The sequence below is a fragment of the Garra rufa genome, chromosome 23, assembly GCF_049309525.1.
Source record: "Garra rufa chromosome 23, GarRuf1.0, whole genome shotgun sequence".
NCBI classification, from domain to species: domain Eukaryota; kingdom Metazoa; phylum Chordata; class Actinopteri; order Cypriniformes; family Cyprinidae; genus Garra; species Garra rufa.
This window is the reverse complement of record NC_133383.1, coordinates 17357447-17379613: the sequence shown is the minus strand read 5'-3', so window position 1 is coordinate 17379613 and position 22167 is coordinate 17357447. Positions and strand designations below refer to the sequence as shown.

Below are 22167 nucleotides of genomic sequence, written 5' to 3'. Positions count from 1 at the left end.
GCGGTGCGCTGAGTGAAGCTCGTGACGGTCGGTGCTCTCAATCCTTGTGCTCTGTGTAAATCCAGTGGTATGTGCAGGGGAATCGGACGTCAGCTGCTGTCTGGAAGAACAGAGAGGAGAGAAACTGTTAGTGTCTGAGCTCTGTGGAGATCGTTCTCAGAGTGAGTCACCGGCGTGCCGTTTATAAGGACGCCGGCTGATGAGCGGCAGCTGAGTCCGATTCCACTGTGATGAGCGTGTGGGCGTTGCACTCGTTGGTTTCCAGGGCGACGATGATGATTGTCCGGGACGCTCGTCACACCCCCCCCCCCCCTAAGCGTCGACCTGGTCCTGTGGAAGACATGAGTTAGCAGGGGAGAAATAGGGGGTGGGTGGGGAGTGACCCCTGACAGACCTGCGAAAGCTGCCCAGATTCGAGAGAGTCCATCAGCGTTGGAGTTGGCGGCCCCGGCCCGATGTTTGATGTCAAAGTGGAAGTCCTGGAGCGCGAGGAACCATCTGGTCACCCTGGCGTTGGTGTCCTTAGCCTTGGCCATCCACTGGAGTGAAGCGTGGTCAGTTACCAGGGTGAACCTCCGGCCTAGGAGGTAGTAGCGCAGCTCCAGGACTGCCCACTTGATGGCCAGGGCCTCTTTTTCCACAGTGGCATAATTTCTCTCGGCTGGGACCAGCTTTCGACTGATGTAAAGGACTGGATGCTCCTCGCCCTCCTGGACCTGTGAGAGGACTGCCCCGAGGCCCGTGTCCGAAGCATCCGTCTGTAGCAGGAAGGGACAGCTAAAGTCGGGAGCCCGCAGGATCGGTTCAGAGGTGAGGACCCTTTTGATTTCCTGGAAGGCATCGTCCGCTGCTGGAGACCATTGCACTCTCTCTGGCTGTCCCTTCCTGGTCAGATCTGTCAGGGGGCGGCTAGAGAGGAGAAGTTAGGGATGAAACAGCGGTAATATCCCGCCAACCCCAAGAAAGCCCGTACCTGAGTTTTCGTCTTCGGTTTTGGCGCGGACCTTACGGCTTCCACCTTCTTTTCTTGTGGCCTGATTAATCCCCTTCCGACTTGGTAACCCAGGTACTTGGCTTCCTGTAACGCCAGGTGACACTTGCGGGGGTTGGCGGTCAGCCCAGCCTTTCGTAGTTCAGTCAGCACCCTCCGGAGACGGTCGAGATGGTCCTCCCATGCCTCTGAGTGGATGACTACATCATCCAAGTACGCGGCGGCGTACGCTTGATGTGGCCGGAGGATGACATCCATTAGTCGTTGGAAGGTTGCTGGGGCTCCATGAAGACCGAAGGGGAGGGTCCGGTATTGCCAGTGGCCGCTGGGGGTGGAAAAGGCGGTTTTCGGTTTGGCGGTTTCCGAGAGAGGTACTTGCCAGTAACCTTTAGTTAGGTCCAACGTCGAAATATACCGGGCCCGTCCCAATCGGTCTAGGAGTTCATCCACTCGAGGCATGGGGTAGCCGTCAAACTCCGATACTTCATTGAGTCGCCTGAAGTCGTTACAGAACCGGAGGGTGCCGTCTGGTTTTGGGACCATGACGATCGGGCTGGACCATGGGCTGCGAGATGGTTCAATCACCCCTAACTTCAGCATCTGTTGGACCTCGTCCTCAATAGCCTGCCGACGAGCCTCTGGGACCCGGTACGGCCGCTGCCGAACGACGACTCCAGGTGGGGTTCGGATGTCGTGATGTAGAACGTGGGTCCGCCCGGGGAGTGGCGAAAACACATCGGAGAACTGACCGATCAGGTGTTGAAGGTCTCCCTTCTGGGCAGCAGAAAGGTGGGGGTTCACATCCACAACCACGGGTTCGGAGGTGTTGAAGGCCACGAGCTGGTCCATAGTCCCGACCCATCTTTTGAGGAGGTTTACGTGGTAGATTTGGTCTGCACGTCTTCGGCCAGGTTGTCGGAGACGATAATTAACGGGCCCGACTCTCTCGATGACGGTGTAGGGCCCTTGCCAGGTGGCGAGGAATTTGCAGGCCGCTGTGGGGACTAGGACCATTACTCGGTCTCCTGGCTGAAACTCCCGTGGTTGGGCGGTCCGGCCGTAGTGTCGCTGTTGAGCCTGCTGCGCTTTGGCCAGGTGTTCCCGGACTAATGGCATCACCCGGTCGATCTTTTCCCTCATCTGCTGGACGTGTTCAATTACAGAGCGGTGACGGGCAGGCTGCTGCTGCTCCCAGGCCTCCTTCGCCACATCCAGGAGGCCGCGGGGTTGTCTGCCGAAGAGGAGCTCGAATGGGGTGAAGCCAGTTGAGGCCTGAGGGACCTCTCGGACGCCAAAGAGGACGTATGGAAGCATCAGGTCCCAGTCCCTCCTGTCCTCTGCTGTGACTCGTCGAAGCATCTGTTTAAGGGTCTGGTTAAAGCGTTCGACGAGCCCATCGGTCTGCGGGTGGTAGACGGTGGTCCTCAACTGCTTCACCCGCAGCAGCTTGCAGAGATCTGCCATTAGCCGGGACATGAAGGGAGTACCTTGATCGGTCAGGATCTCGGAGGGTATGCCCACGCGGCTGAACAGCTGGAAGAGCTCCTGGGCGATGTTCTTGGCGGTGGCCCTTCGAAGGGGAACAGCCTCAGGGTACCGCGTGGCATAATCAACCACCACGAGGATGTGTTCGTGGCCCCGGGCAGACTTCGGCAGCGGGCCCACCAGGTCCATCCCGATGCGCTCGAAGGGCACGTCGATAATGGGCAAAGGAATCAGCGGTGAGGGGGGAGGTTTCCTCGGGGAAGTCCGCTGACAAGTGGGGCAGGCTTGACAAAACCGTTTAACTTCACCGTCCAGACCGGGCCAGTGGAAACGGTCTCGAATCCTCCGCACAGTATTTTCCTGACCCAGGTGGCCAGCCATGGGGTGCGAATGAGCTAGTTCCAGGATCGTCCCCGTCTTTGTCCGGGGTACGACGAGTAAGCGTTTTTCCTCCCCCCTTCGCTGTGCGACACAGTACAGCAGGCCATTTTGGACCACGAAGTGCGGGAGAGGGTGTGGGGCTGGTAGGACGTCTCGGCCATCCACGGTTCGTACTTGACTCCAACAATGTTTGAGCCGGTCATCCTCTCGCTGCTCCCTGGCGAACGAGCCCCCTTCAGTAGCCTGTTGGAAGACATCATAAAAAACGTTAGGGTGTTGCGAAGGGGACTCACCATCTCTCCCGCTATCCGAGGCCAGAAGGACTGGGCGACGGCGTGGTCCACGAGGTGTCCTGGGTCTTCGGCGGCTCCCTCTCGGGCTGGCAGGCTGGGTAGCGGCTGCAAACAGGCGGTCAAAACCTGGCCAATCCCTTCCCAGCAGTACCGGCACGGGGAGATCCTTGACGAGGCCGACCTCTACTGGCCAGGTACCTGAGGAGGCAGAAATGGTGACTCGCCGTACTGGGACCTGCCTCGTTTCTCCGTGGACACAGGTGATAGGTAGGACAGCTTTGGATTCACCCTTGGGAGGTAGGAGATGGGACTGGACCAGGCTGACCGCGCTGCCGGAGTCCAGAAGGGCACGGAACACCTTCCCGCCGATTTTCACTTCCACCTCCGGAGCTCCTGATGGTAAGTCGGCATGTACAATGCAGCCTGCCAGCCAGTTTCTGGTAGGGGTCGCTGGAGCTTCTGTTGGCATGGGTTCATCCGCGGAGAGGGAGCCGCCGGCCTGCTGAACGGTCGCGGTGTGCCCTCCGACGCGCGTCGCTCCTGGACCACCCTCCGGGGAAAAGGCGGCGCTCTCTCCCCGGCCTCCCGCTGTTTGGTAGCATCCGCCAACTCCACCGCGTTGATGAGCTCTTGCAGAGTGGACGGACTCCTCATACTCACAGCCTGGCGATGGGGGCGGGGTAGAGCCCGCAACAGGCGCTCAATGCCAACGCGCTCCGCTACTCTTTCTGCTGATGGGTTACCTTCTAATAGCCAATGACGGGCCAGGCGGGCGAGTTCAACGACCTGGGCACGGGCGGGAAGTCGAGGTTTATATTCCCAGTCGTGGAACAGCTGCGCAGCACAAACCGGGGAAAGTCCCAATCGACCGAGAATTTCATTCTTCACTTCCGTATACTGCTCCGCAGCCGTAGGAGAGAGAGAGAAATATGCACGCTGTGCCTCGCCGGTGAGAAGGGGTGCCAACGCCCGTGCCCAGTCTTCCTGTGGCCACTCTTCCGCCACGGCAGTGTTTTCAAACATCTGCAGAAATGCCTCGACATCGTCGTGAGGCGTCAGCTTTGGCAACAGCCGGGCCGCCTGAGCGCGGGCATCTAATAGCGGAGCACGTTGGGCGGCGGTGGCTGCTTGAAGAGCTGCTAATTCTTGCTCTGTTTCGCCCTGCCGGGTGGCCAGATGTTCAACGATTTGTTGTTGGCGGATGCTGACCTCGGTGAGGCGTTGTAGAAGCTGGTCCATCTCGGGGGAGGAGTGCACGCCTACCGCCGTGGACCGGGACATGGTGAAAAAACAGTAAAAAAACAAATAGGTGAGAAAAAAAACGTTTTCTGCCTGTGAAATCTTCACCAATCTGCCCGCATTCTCCACCAGACTGTCACGGGTGGGAAGAAGCACAGGACAGAAAACTCACAGTTCAGCCCCGGAGGGTGGATTTATTAATGAAAAGATGCAACAAAGTGAAAGTAGTTGGCGGTGCGCTGAGTGAAGCTCGTGACGGTCGGTGCTCTCAATCCTTGTGCTCTGTGTAAATCCAGTGGTATGTGCAGGGGAATCGGACGTCAGCTGCTGTCTGGAAGAACAGAGAGGAGAGAAACTGTTAGTGTCTGAGCTCTGTGGAGATCGTTCTCAGAGTGAGTCACCGGCGTGCCGTTTATAAGGACGCCGGCTGATGAGCGGCAGCTGAGTCCGATTCCACTGTGATGAGCGTGTGGGCGTTGCGCTCGTTGGTTTCCAGGGCGACGCTGATGATTGTCCGGGACGCTCGTCACAATATATATATATATATATATATATATATATATATGTATATATGTATATATATGTATATATGTATATGTGACCCTGGACCACAAAACCAGTCTTAAGTCGCTGGGGTATATTTGTAGCAAAAGCCAAAAATACATTGCATGGGTCAAAAATGTTTATTTTTCTTTTATGCCAAAAATCATTAGGAAATTAAGTAAAGATCATGTTCCATGATGATTCTTTGTAAAATTCCTACTGTAAATATATCAAAATGTAATTTTTGATTAGTAATATGCATTGTTGAGAACCTAATTTGGACAACTTTAAAGGTGATTTTCTCAGTATTTTGATTTTTTTGCACCCTCAGATTCCTGATTTTCAAATAGATGTATCTCGACCAAATATTGTCCTATCCTAACAAACCATACATCAATGGAAAGCTTATTTATTGGGTATTCATATGATGTATACATCTCAGTTTTGTAAAATTTAACCTTATGACTGGTTTTGTGGTCCAGGGTCACATATATATTAGTGGTGGGACGTTATCTGCGTTAACGTGCTGCGTCAACGTGAGACTCTTATCGGGCGATAAAAAAATATCGCCGTTAATCTATTCTCAAAGTTGGGTTGGGAGCTGGGTCTAAACTACGTAAGCTATGATGACTTTCGCCTTGATATTTTAGCGCGGATGACGTATACCTAGTCGAATTGCACTGTAGGAGGCGAGAACGAGTCTTCAACTTCTGTGAAATTACCACATCAAATGAGACGTGCAAACATGATGCAGTTATGAAGCCGCTTCAGGGCAGGTGCGTGCGTTGCTAGACCCTTTTTAATGGGGCACGTGCCCCAGTGAAAATCTGCTGTGCCCCAGTAAAATCTCAAGTTTGAGTTATAATTTACTTTGATAATCCCGAAATAAAGACATCAAACTATATGCAACAACTGAATTGACGCTTCTAAAAGCAACGCAGTTTAATCGAAGACTATGCACGCAGAAGTCCATGCCCGTGCGCGTCTGTGTATTTAACGGCAACGCGCACGTCGTGCAGCCTTTTGCGCAGAAGTACTTGGTTACACAAGTTTGTATAGCTAATTATGTTGTAAATGCAATTATCAAGCAGTTTGTCATGCATTTTGGAAACAGGAGATGAGCGCCTGGTCTAATGCGCCACCTGGTCCGTTCTCGAAGACTTACTTTTAGTCATTATTTGGGTAGCACACATATTCTGAATGCCTTCAGCAGAATTCAAATTAGCCATTTTAATCTAGATTAATCTAGATTAATTCCAAGATTTAATCTAGATTAATCTAGATTAAAAAAATTAATCTATGCCCACCCCTAATATATATATATATATATATATATATATATATATATATAAACTAAAATAAGTACGTTGCATAAGTATTCATACCTTTAACTCAGTACTTAGCTGAAGCACCTTTACAGCCTCAAGTCTTTTTGGGTATCATGCAACAAGATTTGCACATCAACATTTGGCAATTATCAGCGTCACCTCTTCAACTCTCAAGTTCTGTCAGCTTGGATGGGGTCTGGCAGACATGTTCAGGTTTCTCCAGAAATGTTTGATTGGGTTCAAGCCCAGGCTCTGGCTGGGCCACTCAAGGGTTGTCTATAAGACACTCTTGCTGTATGCTTAAGGTCATTGCCTTGTTGGAAGGTTAAACCTTCTGCCCAGTCTGAGGTTCTGACTGTTCTGGACTGGGTTTTCAATAAGGCTATCTCAATATTTTGGTGCATTTGAGCTTTTCTTCTACTCTGGTGAGTATTCAGACCCTGTTGCTGAAAAACAGCCCCACAGCATGAGGCTGCTACCAGCACACTTTACTTTTGGGATGGTACTCTGCAGGGGAGGAGCAGTGTCTGGTTTCCTTCAAACATGATGATGAATTTTGTTTGTCACAGTCTGAGGGTCATTTAGATTTTTTTGCAAAGTGTGTTTTCATATGTCTTCACTGAGGAGAGGATTGAGTCTTGCCACATCACCATAAAGCCTAGATTGGTGGAGTGTTGCAGTGATGTTTGTCCTTCTGTAAGTTTCTCCCATCTGCATATGAGCATGAAGCTCAACTCGAGTGACCATCAGGCTCTTGTTCACCGCTCTAGCTAGGGCTGCACGATTAATTGCACGATGTTGTGAGGCGCGTTTAGTCAATGAAGCCGGTACTTTGATTAGTAGTAAATCTCCATCACGTGCATTCAGCTGGAGCGTTCAGAGGCGTAAATCACTGACAAGCTACGCCAATTTGGTGTAGCTTGTCAGTGATTTACGTCTCTGTGTATTAATTGCTGCTCCAGCTGAACGCACGTGATGGAGATTTACTATTAATCAAAGTACCGGCTTCATTGACTAAACGCGCCTCACAACATCGTGCAATTAATCGTGCAGCCCTAGCTCTAACCAAGGCCCTTTTCCATCAATTGCTCACTTTGCTCAGCTTTAGGAAGAGTCGTGGTTGTTTCAAACTTCTTCCATTAAGGGTAACAGAGACTACCCTACAGTGCAGCGGAATTGTTTTCTGAACTCTTACCCAGATGTGTGGCTTGATGTAATCCTGTCTCTGAGCTCTACAGGCAGTTTTTTTTTTTTTTACCTCAGGGCTTGTTTTTTTTTTTGCTCTGATATGCATTTTCAGTTTTTAGACCTTTTATTAAGACGTGTGCCTTTCCAGATCATACCCATTCAGTTGAATTTGTGACGGCAATACAAGCAATATGATAAATTTCAACTGTCCCAGATAAGGGTATGAATACTGATGCAGTGGAATCATTTGAGGTTTTTTTTATTTTTTAGTAAATTTGCAAAGATGTTAAGTTTTTTTTTTTTTTTTTTTGCTTTACCTTTATGGTGTATGGAATGTAGATTGATGTGGAGAAAAAAATAATTTATAGCAGTTTAACACCATAAAGCAGCAAATGTGAAAAAAATTAAAGGAGTTTGAATAATTTTGCAGGGCACTGTACCTTTAATTTCAACAAGCTGATTGCTCACAAAAAACCAACAGATCATGCACACAAAACATAAGAGGTGGGATTCGTTGTATAAACCAATCATATCGCGATGGAGGCATTGCCTCTACCTACGTGACTTTCCCTCACTTATTCTCAATTTCCCCCCACCTAGTCTCGCGTAGCCAGACCTTCAGACTGATGGCTGAAGGTCTGGAATTCATGGCAGCTTTCATTGGCCAAGGCCCGCCCATAAGACCGTTTGATCGACATGCCAAACAACCAATCACAGTTCGTTTCATTCAGCGTCACGTTTCGGTGCGTGGAAATGCCCCCACAACAACAGACTGGCGTGCAACAAGTCAGTTATTGAAATAACGAGCATTGAAAGATAACGAAGTAGAGGGAGAACAAGCAGTAAGTCAGTAATTTGTTCGCGAACGTCGCAAATGTGTATAACATCAATGGCGTCTGCATAAGCACCTTTTAGCAAGACGTGACGTCTGAGGCTGAGACTACCCCCCACCAAACCCACCGCATGCATGTCAGGGGTACATGTGATGTTGGCTTAATTTTTCCAAAACCTTAAACTAGCACAATTTTGCTGCAATTCTTTAAAAAACAGACATCATGTTAAAAGTGTGTCTGGTGTGCCTTAAAGCGCTGTCTAGGTTAGGCATCTCATTATGTTTGGGAACAGAGCTGTAGTGTTGCAGCATAAAGGCAGGATGTTGGGTCATTTTTGAGAAGGACGGTAAAACTAGTTAGTCCCACATTGTTTGTGTCATTGTCTCTCTCTCCACCTCTTTTTTTTTTAAATGAGTGTGCATTGTTTAACTGTTCTCTGGAGCTATAGAGTTAGAAGAACTTAATTAGCACTGGCTTAATGAACATCATGAGAACATAACAATGGTATTAGCAGGCAGAATGACCAGATCATAAAGGACCGCACTAAAAACTAAAAACCGCACTCTGTCTTATCACTCAGAATTGATACGACTCTATGCATGTTCAGATTTTCCGCCACTATAATGCAGTGTTATGGAATTATTATGGGGTATATCTCGTCTTTGCTAGCTTCAGCTATTGTTTAACCATCAGCAACCTAAACGTTCATGAAAATATATTCTTTGTTGTAGAGCTGCATATGTGTATATTATCAGAACGTTTTTTGTTTTACTAATGAATCATGCACAATATAACCAGGGACATTTGTTTAAAAAGCCAAATATGGTCCATTTTGATATTATATTGTTTTAATTTTAATTTACTGAATATATAATGCCCTAAATTGGACAGCTCCGATTCATCACTCCATGTCAGGCTGAACGCTTCATTTAACTCTTAATTAGGAGAACAAATTGTCTGACATTTTCTGATTCAGGAGGGGAATTGCTGCGCATGTCTTGAGATGGATCTGACAGGTGAATTCGGCCGCTCTTCACTCTGAAATAAGACTGTTAATATTAGGATGGCTTTCACTAACACAAACCATTTCCCCCCGGGCTTAAGTCCGGAGCACGTCCCTGTCGGCCAGAAGACAAGCTGTCAGCGACTGACAGTCTATTCCCACAGCGAGAATGCTTGAAGAGGCCGAATGGCAGAAACCGTAACACAGGCTAAAAGATCCAACACTATTTAAAGTTGAACTTTAACTAAACGGAGCCAGTAATGACCCTTAAAAGTTTTGTGGGAGTATTTTGGTATTTGTAAATGCTCGAAAAGCATTTACATTGGTTCATTTGACTTTTTTGGTTACAGTTTTATGCTGTATGTGTCACCTAAAGGAACTGAATCATATTTGTTGCTTTTATTTGAAGATTTTAACCGCTTTGTGTTTGTTTGTTTGTTTGTTTATAAGATTAATGATGTGAAGTTCCAATGATGTATTTAGTGGTAAAAAAAGAAGGATCTCATTAGTTGTTCCACTGGTTTATAGATCTAAAGGAAAGAAGTGAATGTGTGTGTGCATGTGCGCGTGTGCGCGTGTGCGTGTGCGTGTGTGCGTGTGTGTGCGTGCGTGCGTGTGTGTGTGTGTGTGTGTGTGTGTGTGTGTGTGTGTGTGTGTGTGTGTGTGTGTGTGTGTGTGTGTGTGTGTGTGTGTGTGTGTGTGTGTGTGTGTATCATCAAACAGCCCACCGTTTCCTGGAATGAACCCAGATGTAAGCATATCATTTCACCGTCCTGCAATCTGCAATGCATATTTATTCTTTTCTTGGTTCTGGTCCTGAGATCAGACTATTGTAACGGCTTTAACAGTTCCAGATAAGAGCAGACATGTACAGTAGCTTTTTAGCTCATTTTAACAGTCAAAGAATAACATAAGACTGTTGGATACCTGCTTAAAAGGCATGATTGTTAAAATACATTCTTTGCAGTCTTGTATGAAGAAACATCTACAGTGTAAGTGAACCATTCATATGAGAAGTGTAGAAACTATGTGATGTTAGTGTTGGGCATGTTACTTAAAGTAATTAGTTATAGTTACTAGTTACTTCTCACAAATAGTAACTGAATTAGTAACTGAGTTACATCATTATAAAACTAAATATCAGGGAAAGTAACTATTGTGTTAATTTTTTTAATGTTCGAATATGTTTAATAACTTGTATTTCCACAATATTAAATATGATAAATGAATAAAACATTGTACATAGAGTTGTGCCGATAGACGATAGTATCATGTATCGACGATAGTCAGAGATATCGCCTGTTGCTGATGCCTTTGACGATAGTAAGACGATTATTATTATTATGCGTCAAAAAGGCACCTTTCTTTAGCAATGCAGCGCGGAGAGTCAGTTCTAGGATGCCTCAGAAACTTGCCGCAGTAAACACAAGCATAGAGTGGCCACGTCGCGCCGCAGATGTGTGCAGTGAAAATGGGTAAGAGATTTATTCATCATACAGTGTACATAGATTAAGTGTAGACTTAAGTGTAGACAGTCATTGGGATAACAGAGGTAGTAAAATGGAGTTTAGGCTGAATTAAATGCGATATATGAGAATCCGTCTGTATATAGGAAACATAAATATTCACCTCAGTAACATCTGTATGCGTTAACTAGAATTACGATGCGATAAAATGGCGCTAAACATATTCAAGTGAATCACACACACATCGCTTCTCCACATTCAATATGAACTGAACTACAACATGAACTGATGACAAAGGTCAGACATACAGCGGTAACATTATTGCAATATGACAGGTGAAGAAAGATACATTCATTTACATTCACGCACGCACATTTACCGCTCCCTGGAGATAGCAGAGATTGAAACCGAAAGTAAACTACCGTCAGCGCTCTGTACACGCACAACTGTGTCACAAGTCACATGCACTACCCTTACAAAACGAATAAGGAATTTATTACATAGTGTCATATTCACATATTATTAAATAAATTAGCACGATAGTATCGTGTATCGGCGATCTCACAGGCTGACGATAGGACGATATGAAAATTGAGCATATCGCCCAACACTAATTGTACACTAATCTACACTATTTGAATGTTGCTGTTTATGTTTATGTATAGTCATAATAGCAAGAAAACAATGTGCTTTTGTAAAATAAATTAAATGAACAGGGTGCGCTCTCTGCGGTCTCGTGACCTGAATCTCTGTGAATATGTGACTCACAGACATGAGAAATATATGTATAGAAAGCTTAAAATGTCTACTTTTAAATGAAGTCTCGTCGAAAACAAATATTCTTGGAAAAAGTAATGATGATGATGATGATGATGATGATGATGATGATGATGATGATAAGCCTTTATTTGTCACATTTTAAACACTGTTAACAGTGGAGTGAAATTATAATCTGTATGATAGCAACACACGCTCCATTTTTTCCCATCTAAACTTATCTCATGCCCACGAGCAGCTCCGCTTTTCAAATATTAAACGTCCACGTGAGAACATCCATCAAGTTCATCTTGGCTACTTTTCGTTTCTGGATAAAGACACATTGACAGAAATAAGCCGGAATGTACCTCAGAAGAACGCAACGCGTAAATTATGGTAATGCTGCGTTTTATTGTCAGTAGCTGTATTAGCATCGTCTAATTCTAATGTTTGGTAACATTTATATTTAAAATCACGATTCCTCGATTTCTAAAAAAATAAAATTGTGGCAAAACATTCAGTTCAAATTAATCTAAAAAAATCGCCAGCCCTAACGTGTAGGTTATGTACGTGCGTCTCAAAGTGGATCTGTTCACAGTAAATGCTGCTCCACACAAACTGTTATCGTCTACATGTGTGTTGAGTGTCTCAAACTCCATCTCTGCATATTGTTTGCATTTATTATAACGTTCATCTGGGAATGCAACGAGCAGCATTTCATCAGTTCTCATTTTATTTGTAATTTGTAAACCTACGCAAACACAGGAGACTACATTTAATATCTTTTTCAATACCCTAACTGTTCTTTGCGATTTCAAAATAAAAGTTTGAACCCTTGCTCCAAGTTTAGACATTTTGATGTCCGCATATACTGCACAAGACATAACAGTGGCTGTAGCATTTCTGTCGTAAAGATTAAGTGGACAATAAATATTGTTTAGTAAACATTAAACAATGATTAGATTGCACAGTAAAGTGTAAAAACAATCGTCAGGCCGTTGGCTCCCTCTACAGTCATTTGTTATAATGCGTAGTGTACGTTAGCTCTATTGTTTGAATTGATACATTATATTTTAACAGTTTTGTTCAATGAAACCATATGATTACTTGCCTTTGATAACTAATTATTATTGCCTAATAATAATAGTAATTTTAAAGGCTATTGTTCACCTAGGTCTATTTTTATTACAACAAAAAGGTATAGAATAATCGTCTAATTACGTAATTACCAAAATTATTGTTAGTGACAGCCTTAGTTCATTTTTTTTTTTTTTTTTTTTGGATTAAAAAAATTAGTATGATGCTTTTGAGGTGATTATGAAGCATCAGTTTGCCCACTCAAATGATTGTCCACAACAATTTTAATCAAAAGACCAGTATTCTCTTATGATGTTCAAAGATCTTTTGATGGCTTTAAATGTATTCTGAGCAGGTACCTTGATCATCGCAGGGCACTCTGAGTTTTGTGTTTTGATTAATTACCCTGAAATTTGTAATGCATATGGATCATTAATTCATTTCCAGGCAACAAAAACACCATCTATTTATATGAGCTGATCTATGTCTGTGCTTAGACAGCGTATCTTCTATTTCAAACTCTTTCTTTTAATTTTTTTTTTTCACATTTTTATCTCTCATACACAATACTATTTGTATTTGATCTGTTCTTCTATCACTTCATGCCTTCTCTCGCTGTCTGTCTCACTCCGGGAAGCCTTACAAGATGTGCAGGTTAAAACTTATGTATAATAGATGGAGCTCTCGGCTGCAGGTAACAGACAGGGGGAGTTTGAGTTATGGATTTCAAAATGTCATACTGTTGATACGCAGAGCAGGGTAGATATAAACATGAGCAGAGAGAGAGATGGTTAAGAAGGGTTTTTGAGATGAGTGCTGGCCCATATCTAGAGTGCCTTGTCTTTCTGTATGGTAGTCACGAGGCAACCCGATTCATGTTCCTCATCTTTGCCTATCCAACTTTATCCACCAACCCCATGGGAAAGAGAGAGAGACAGAAAGACTCTGTGAGACAGGGCTGGTTTATCTGGAGCTGACCAGGGGTTGGATAATCCAACAGCACACAATGAATGTGAGCAGAGCGGTTTTCACCGAATCAAACTCTGGGTGTGTCGCCGTTCTTGTTAATGCAGCACAAACACCAGTTTTAACACTGCAACACAGACAGCACACACATTCACGCCTGTAACACAGACGTCAAAAAAATACCACGGCAGCACAGTGAGGCAATCGTAAAATCAACCCTGTAACATATTAAAAAATAAACCTTCATACAACACTTTTCACACTATCAATTTTTTATTTGTCCACCAATGATATCCAAAAATGATTTACTTATGTCCTTATGTTCTAATGAAAAATTTCAGCACGTAAAATATTTAGTGTCATTCTGTGATGGTTAAAGTGCTTATGTACAGTTGTAGTTTTTGAAAAATGGCAATGATTTCCACCCAGTAAATTGTAATTAGTCTAATAATTGGTCTAATATCGTCTAAAGGTCCCATATTGTACACATTTCTGGAGGTTTATTTTAGTTGTTGATGTCCTTAAGAATATATATTTGCGGTATAAGTGCCAAAATCCATCTCAATATATTTTTACAGCTCCTTTTTTAGGAGCTCTGTCAAAAACAGGTCGATTTTGGCCCATCTAATTAATATTCATGAGCCTCTCTTCTGATTGGCCTGTTGTTTTCTGAGTGACGCACAGCCAGGCCAACCACAGTTAACTACGGTCATGTATGCTTTAGCCGAGCCCAGAGCCATAGAGAGAGCCTAGCCTGCTGATGCTCAGCAGGATATTTCAGAATGTTTCAGAATCATTAATGTTTTTTCTTTTTCAAACACTGAATGCAGTAAGCTACATAACTGTTGCTTTAGTAAAACCCCTTTCACAATGCGCGCTGATTCTGGAAAATTACGGAACGAGCGCTGTGTGAACAAAAGCCAGAATCATAAAGGCAGTGTTGTAGTGATTGATGCACGTTATCATGCGACTCTTCACAACGAAAAAATACGTGCAAAGTGGAATGAAGCGGCGATCGAGCAGAGCCAGCTCCTCACTATCAGCGCTGAAGCACAGTTTGTTCAGGTTAGTTTAAGTTTAGTGAAACGTACGCGTCGCATTACATCTCACATCCAAATGTCACATGTCTTTATGGGTTGTGTGTAAAGCACGCACAGATTCTGGAAAACAACTGTGAATGAACCAAATCAAACAACTCCGGAACAAATCATGGGACACATTATCCGTGTATTTACCGGAATCGCTGTGTGAAAGAGGCTGAAGTTGACGTGCCAGTGGTCTCTTATATTCACGTTGTTCTGAAGCCTGTGCAATGATGTAGTTTCGACATCTATCGACTGAACAGGGTTTTCTTGACTTGTTTTCGTGTTGTTGTTGCTTAGCAATGTTATGGACACGATATTGTCTGGGTTTGACAAAAGGAGGGTGGGACGTGATTGGTGCTCGGGGTGGTGACTGAAGGCGTTGACTGAGTAGATCGGACGTCACATCTTTGCGGAAGTCACAGCGGCTCCTGAAAATGATCAGCTACTTTAAGCAGGCTGTGTGCAGTTTACTGTGGATTGACTGTTTTGAAACTCATATGGTAGTTACATAGCCCCTAGACCTCAGCTATCATGAAAAAAGCCAGGAAATTTCGATTTTGACAATATGGAACCTTTAATATTAATTTTTTTTATGATGAATAGTCATAGTTTAAGATTGAAAATCTAGCACAAAAGTAATACAATCATATCTTTATAGCAGCTGTCAAAATTGCTCGATTTCATTCGAGTACTCAATTTAAAAAAAAAAAAAATCTTCAATTGCATTTTGCCTGTGTTGAGTAACCGGCAAAATACCAGAATGCTACAATTCAGGTAAATAAATATATGCAAAGCAGGTTTAATATATGCACTTTAATACTTACACGCATGAAGGTTACGTACGTGCGCGTCAGAGTGACTATGTTCGTAGTAAATACTGCTCCTCACAAACTGTTGACATTTACATGTGTGGACTGGAGCATCTCAAACTCCATCTCTGCTTCTTCCGTCTGCTTCTATTAAGCCACGTTCTACACCAAAGAAACCTCAGCGTGCTGCGTTCAAATTTATGGTATATGCTTTATTAATAAGGTGTCTGAACTTGGTCCTCCAAACTGTTTTAAGCTAAGTTCATTCGTTTTAGAATGTCCTATTGTGATCAATGTGTTTATCAAGTCATTAAGTCATTTTTGACTTGTAAAGACATGATTTCGACTTTCTAAAGTCATATTTTCGACTTTATAAGTGATCATTTCAAAATTTTATCTTGTAATAATGACATTTAATCTTAGTATTTTTGTATTTTCAAAATACAAAATTCAAAAATACTTTTTGCCAATCTGCTTCTTTATTAGACTGCTGATTTTTTTTAGACTTTTTATCTCATAATTTTGACTTTTTAAATAATAATTTCAACTTTTTTTAGGACAGGAAGTGAGTGGGAGACAGAGATGGGGTGGGATCGGGAAAGGTCCACGAGGCAGGATTAGATCTCAACACTCGAGGCGCAACTGCATATGTCGGGGCACTGCCTACAAGGCTATCGGCACCGATATAATTTCAACTTTTTATCTTGTAATTATGACTTGCGTCATAATTTTGATTTAGTCACAGATTCAACTTTTTATCTCATAATTTAGATTTCTTAGGTCATAATTTCAACTTCATCTCGTAATTATGACTTCAGTCATAATTTCGACTTGGTAAGTCATAATTTTGACTTTTTATCTCTTAATTATCACTTAAAATGTCATAATTTTGACTTTTTAAGGCATGAATTTTTTTCTTAACTGTATGATTGCTTGCTTTTGATACTTTATTTGAACATTATTATTGCCTCATTGCTATTATATATGTATTTTAAGTCATTCTAAAAGCTATTGTTCGCTTTGATCTGTTTTAATTACTACAAAAAATGTATTGTAATTATCCAATTACTCAAATAATCATCAGAATAATCGACAGAGTACTCGATTACCAACATAATCGTTAGTGACAACCCTAATTTTTATACAATGTGAACTTCACATAAAAAAGAAATGGAAACCTTCATTAATTGTTTATACGCATGCTAATATTTAGATTTGTATACAGTGCAGTCACATCCCCTGATTGAATCATATGCTGTACATCTCATCGCATTTCTTTTTTCGCCCATTCAGAAAGACCAGGCTGCAATTGCTATAATGATCAAGCAGCTGTCAGACCGTTTCCTCTGCGAACCTGATTAGCCGCTTGTCGTCATTTAGCGACGTTTAGTGCTGTAATCAGAGAGATAACACATTTAGCCTGTCTATTCTGGGATTTCCCATCATCCCTCTTTGTCTGATTTGGCAGCATGGAGCCCAGGACATGGTTAATTGCTGTTTTTTGCACGTTTAATTTTCCTTTCACACTCAACATCCTGTAATGCGCGTTTAAGCCCGCTGTGGCGTTCCCAGTATGGTGAATTTAAGTTTGGCTCATGTCTGCGCCTGATAAACATCGCCGCGTATGGATGTGTGTTTGTGTTTGTCAGCTCCGTTATTGATTGGCTGTAATCTGGCACTGGCCACTCAGTGGAGTGATGTTCCCTTAGGCTTTAATTATATCCCCATGTGATTTGCATCTCAGCGCTGCCCCTCGCTAATCTCATCTCATCTACCACCCCTCCGCCGCCCCATCACCCCCCTGATTTATTGAGTTTGTGTCACTCTCAGTGCACTTTTTTTCTCCCCACCACACCCTGAAAAAAAGTCCAACTAGGCTTCAGTTAGCCTAGCCTACCATAGCACAGGCCACGGCCAGAAAGATCCATCTCAGTCATTCCACTCACATACTCCGTCCCCCGATGGAAGGAGATACTCATCCAAGGATGAACAGACTTCTGGGACCAATGCTGTCTTCTCGAGCAGCACGATGATTTGTTTGAAAGTTAACGCCTGTCTGAGCCTGGAGTTCTCGACGTCCTCTGCACATCCAAAGCCAGTGGATTTGGCTTCTGATATTTGACCGACTTTCGGTTTTCTAAAGAATCAATGGATTTGTTTGTTTGTTAGCCAAAAGAGCTGAAAAGTCCATTTTTTGTGTGGTTTGGCTCCACTGGGCTGTGGATATGTACATTGTATCAGTGTTAGAGTGACCTTGTTGCAAAGCTGTCCATTGATTGGGTGCATTTGAAAGGCTTCGACAGAGGCTTTCGTGGAAGTTTGCGCATTGTCCAGCTTTGCTGGGCGAACTGCCATCCGCCATGAGCTACATGCTAGTGAATAATGGACTTTTTCGGGAGAAGTTCCACAGAGGAAGCGCGCCCAACCTTCTCGCCCCTCCTCGAGTTGAATCCTTACGGCCGCTGCACAAACGTCTCAGCATGGAGGCCCTGAAAAGCAAAACCCCGGACTTGGGGCCGAATAAATGGCCGTCGCTTGTCACCATCTGTAGATGGAAGCAAAGTCTGACTGAGAGACTTCTAAAGAGACACCGAAGGAGTTGCAGTCAGGTTAGCACCTCTTTATTCCGTTTAACCATCAAGTAGACCAGCATCCCGTAACCGAATCTTTTAGACAGTTTCCCAGACAATAAAAGACTTGAATGGTTTTCAAAACCAGACCACTTAAGAAAAATAATTGTTCACGATTCTCCATAGGTCCTTTTAACCGCCTTCTCGCTTTTGTTAGATAATGCTATTTTAAGTTCTCTGTCACTCTGGTGGATTTAGCCACTCTTCCAGTTTTTATTGAACCATTGAACCGGTTTCATAATTTCTGAAGTTGATTACACAGGCCTGGCTCTCGACCAAAAGCGTTCCGTGCATTAGCCTTTGAAACATCACTCACAGACACTGCCAGCACTCAGAGACATATTCCAGTGGAAAAGAGACTAATGAAACTAATCAATGTAAGAGCTGTCTTCTGTCTTTAGAAGGACGCCAGAGGTGTTAAAACAATTTAGGGTTGGATGTGCAGCCCGGAGCCATATTTTAGACAGAAAATGTTCAGGAAATGCTATGCAGTGTAGACACTGGGAGAGGTATATATTTTAGGCTGAATGTGCTAATGCAAGCATCCCTCTTACCACTCTTGCAATTTGTTATTATTTTTCCAAGACCATAAACTTGCATTTAAGTAGTGACTGAGTTATATCTAGAGACCAGAATAGAGGGTTTTCACAGTGCCATATTGGTGATCAGTTATTGTCATGTTTTGGGCTGTACTAATCGGTCAGACCAGGGAGAACATTTGGAGTACTACAGACTGCCAAAAGTTAACAACAAATCAAGGAGAAGAGTCCAAAAATACTGTCTGAGGAACAAAAGACGTTTGTGGTTGGCCAAACTGAACAAGGATTTCCAGGGCAAGAATCTTGACAACATTCGTGTTTGTTCTTATCATTTCCAGTCAGGTAGGTGAAATATTAGAGTAATATCTTAATACTGCTTGTACGCATCTTTAAACTTTAGTTGCTAAATATTGCACCGGCTTTCCTGCTTAGTAAGTCCTTCTCTATATGATTTAGCAGCTTCCACATTTTTTCTGTTGTTTAGACAGCATATATTAGCAGAACAATGTATTTAGTAGTACATTAACCGTGAAATCAGTGCTGTTGCTTATGTCCAAGTATCTCCAATATGGCCGTGCATCAGCATAACTGACCAAACCATGATGTAAGTGCAAACCCTCTATATAATAAACACTTTTGACTTGTGCCAACAAATAACACCAGAGCATCTGCATAATAATTTGCTAAAAACCTTTTATTTTTGCAGCTGCATTGCAATAGTTGTGATGGCAAGGACTGTAATCAAGCACCTGGATTTTTATTTATATATTTATTCTTTCAGAAAACAAAGTTATAGTATAAATATAAATGAGGTACAAGTTGAGAAGATGGATAGTATAAGAGGACATTAAGACCCTAGGGGAAAGGGACAGGCCATTGAGGAGCTGAAACTGTCTCTAAGGAGCCGAAACTGTCTTTTAGTGAACACTAATGGTGATTATTATGGAGCTTGTGGTGCTTAATGCAATGGCCATAGGCTAGGTTCAGAGAATGTCTTCTTGGATCCAACAAAAAGTTATTTCTCCAAAGTAAGTGTTGGCACTGCTTCTGTATCTGCAGAGCTAACCTCTCTGCCCCTTGCATTAAATTATAATCACTCCCCTGTTTAAGTTTCCACTCTTTAAAAGTCTCCCTCTGCTCCTGGGTTCCATGCACACTCCTCCATAATCCAATTAGCTAAACCCAAGAGGAAGTCCTCATAACTTTCTGCACGTTTTATTCCATAATTCAGTAAACTGGTGTGGCTGGTAAATCTGAGGCCAGGTCAGCAGTATGAGCTCTGACAGTTATCTTGGCAGACTTTAGGACTCCTTCAAGCTTGTACGCTACAAGCTCTGTTCAAAAGCTGTAATATATTATTATTCTTTTTTTTTCTTGAAAATTCTTGGCCAAAATTGTAATATTTAACTAAATATTTTGTGTTTAGTGCATTATCAAGGGAATCTATAAATTAATTTCAGTAATACATTTTAAATCCATGAAGATATTTTGTAAATTTCCTACTGTAAATATATCAAAACTTATTGTTTTGATTAAGAACTTCATTTGGACAGTTTAAAGGTGATTTTCTTTGATATTTTGATTCCAGGTTTTCAAATAATTGTATCTCGGCCAAATATTGTCCTATCCTAACAAACCTTACATCAATGGAAAGCTTATTTATTCTTATTTTTAATCTCAATTTCTAAAAATTTCACCCTCATTACTGGTTTTATGTTTTTGTCACATATGACAGCAATGGTACAGTGTTATTGTAGTATTATTGTTTATACACTACCAGTCAAAAGTTTTTGAACAGTAAGATTGTGTAATGTAAAGTCTCTTCTGCTCACCAAGCCTGCATTTATTTGATCCAAAGTACAGCAAAAACAGTACAATTTTGAAATATTTCTACTCTTTAAAATAACTGTTTCTATTTGAATATATTTTAAAGTGTAATTTATTCCTGTGATCAAAGCTACATTTTCAGCATCATTACTCCATACTTCAGTGTCACATGATCCTTCAGAAATCATTGTAATATGCTTATTTGCTGTTCAAGAAACATTATTTATTATTATTATTATTATGATCAATATTTAAAACAGTTTTCATAATTCTTTGATGAATAGAAATAAAACAAAAAGCTTTTGTAATGTTGATCAAAAGTGATGTCTTTTAGTGAATACTAAAGGTGTTCCATACTTCTCTTCTAATGATAAAGTCATTTATAATGTTATAAAAGGTTTCTATTTGATATAAATGTTTTTTTTTTATTCATTAAAGAAACCTGAAAAATTATACTCTGCTGTTTTCAACATAATAATAATAATAATAAGTGTTTTTGAGCAGCAGATTAGAATAATAGAATGATTTCTGAAGGATCATGTGACTGGAGTGATGCTGAAAATTCAGCTTTAAAATCACAGGAATAAATTACATTTTATGTATATTCAAATAGAAAGCAGTTATTTTAAATAGTAAAACATTTCAAAATTTTACTGTTTTTGCTCTACTTTAGATCAAACAAATGCAGGTTTGGTTATGGAAGTAAAATACTGACAAATGTTTTTGAAGCAAAATAGGGTGCTGTATAGCACTAACTGAAATAAAATGCATCGTATTAACAGTGCTTGCATTTTAAGGTTGTGCAATTCAACATGGGTGGATATTTAGGCTGTGAATTTTTCACGTGGAAACATAAAATTTCATTCGTAAAATTTTCAATGTTAATAATACAGATTATTTTAAAATACAACTTTCACAATTGCATTGTTTACAATTTCAATATTAAATATTCATATTATTTTAAAATACAAATTTAACAATTGCAGTGTTCAAAATTTCAATACTAAATAATTTCAACACAACCTTTGATACTTCACAGGACATTTCGGTGCGTATTATTTCGCTTCCAAAAATTCAGCGATTCAAATTCGCCAAGCAATTCGATGCTACACATCCGGGTATGGCAGGAAGAGCAATTGAGCATCGATACAAAATCGACGCCTGTTGCTTTCCGCTTCACCAGCAGGTGGTGAAAGCGAGTCTTGCTGAGACCATTGCGGTCCGTGTACGTTTTATTCATTTATGAAATAAGCAGAAATTATATATATATATATATATATATATATATATATATATATATATAATATTATTATTATTATATATATATATATATATATTATATATATATATATATATATATATATATATATATAATAATAATAATAATAATATTATATATATATATATATATATAATATATATATATATATATAATATTATTATTATTATTATTATATATATATATATATATATATATATATATATATATATATATATATAATATATATAATAATAATAATAATAATATTATATATATATATATATATATATATTATTATTATTATTATTATATATATATATATATATATATATATATATATATATATATATATATATATATATATATATATATATAATAATAATAATAATATTATATATATATATATATATATATAATATTATTATTATATTATTATATATATATATATATATATATATAATAATAAT

The 22167-nt window shown here is 41.4% G+C and overlaps 1 protein-coding gene across 5 annotated transcripts in view; it reads left to right on the top strand.

Moving 5' to 3' along the window:
• Nucleotides 1–22167, top strand: part of dlg2 (discs, large homolog 2 (Drosophila)) — a 259268-nt gene that overhangs the window by 105548 nt on the left and 131553 nt on the right. The gene's annotated exons all lie outside the window — the stretch shown is intronic.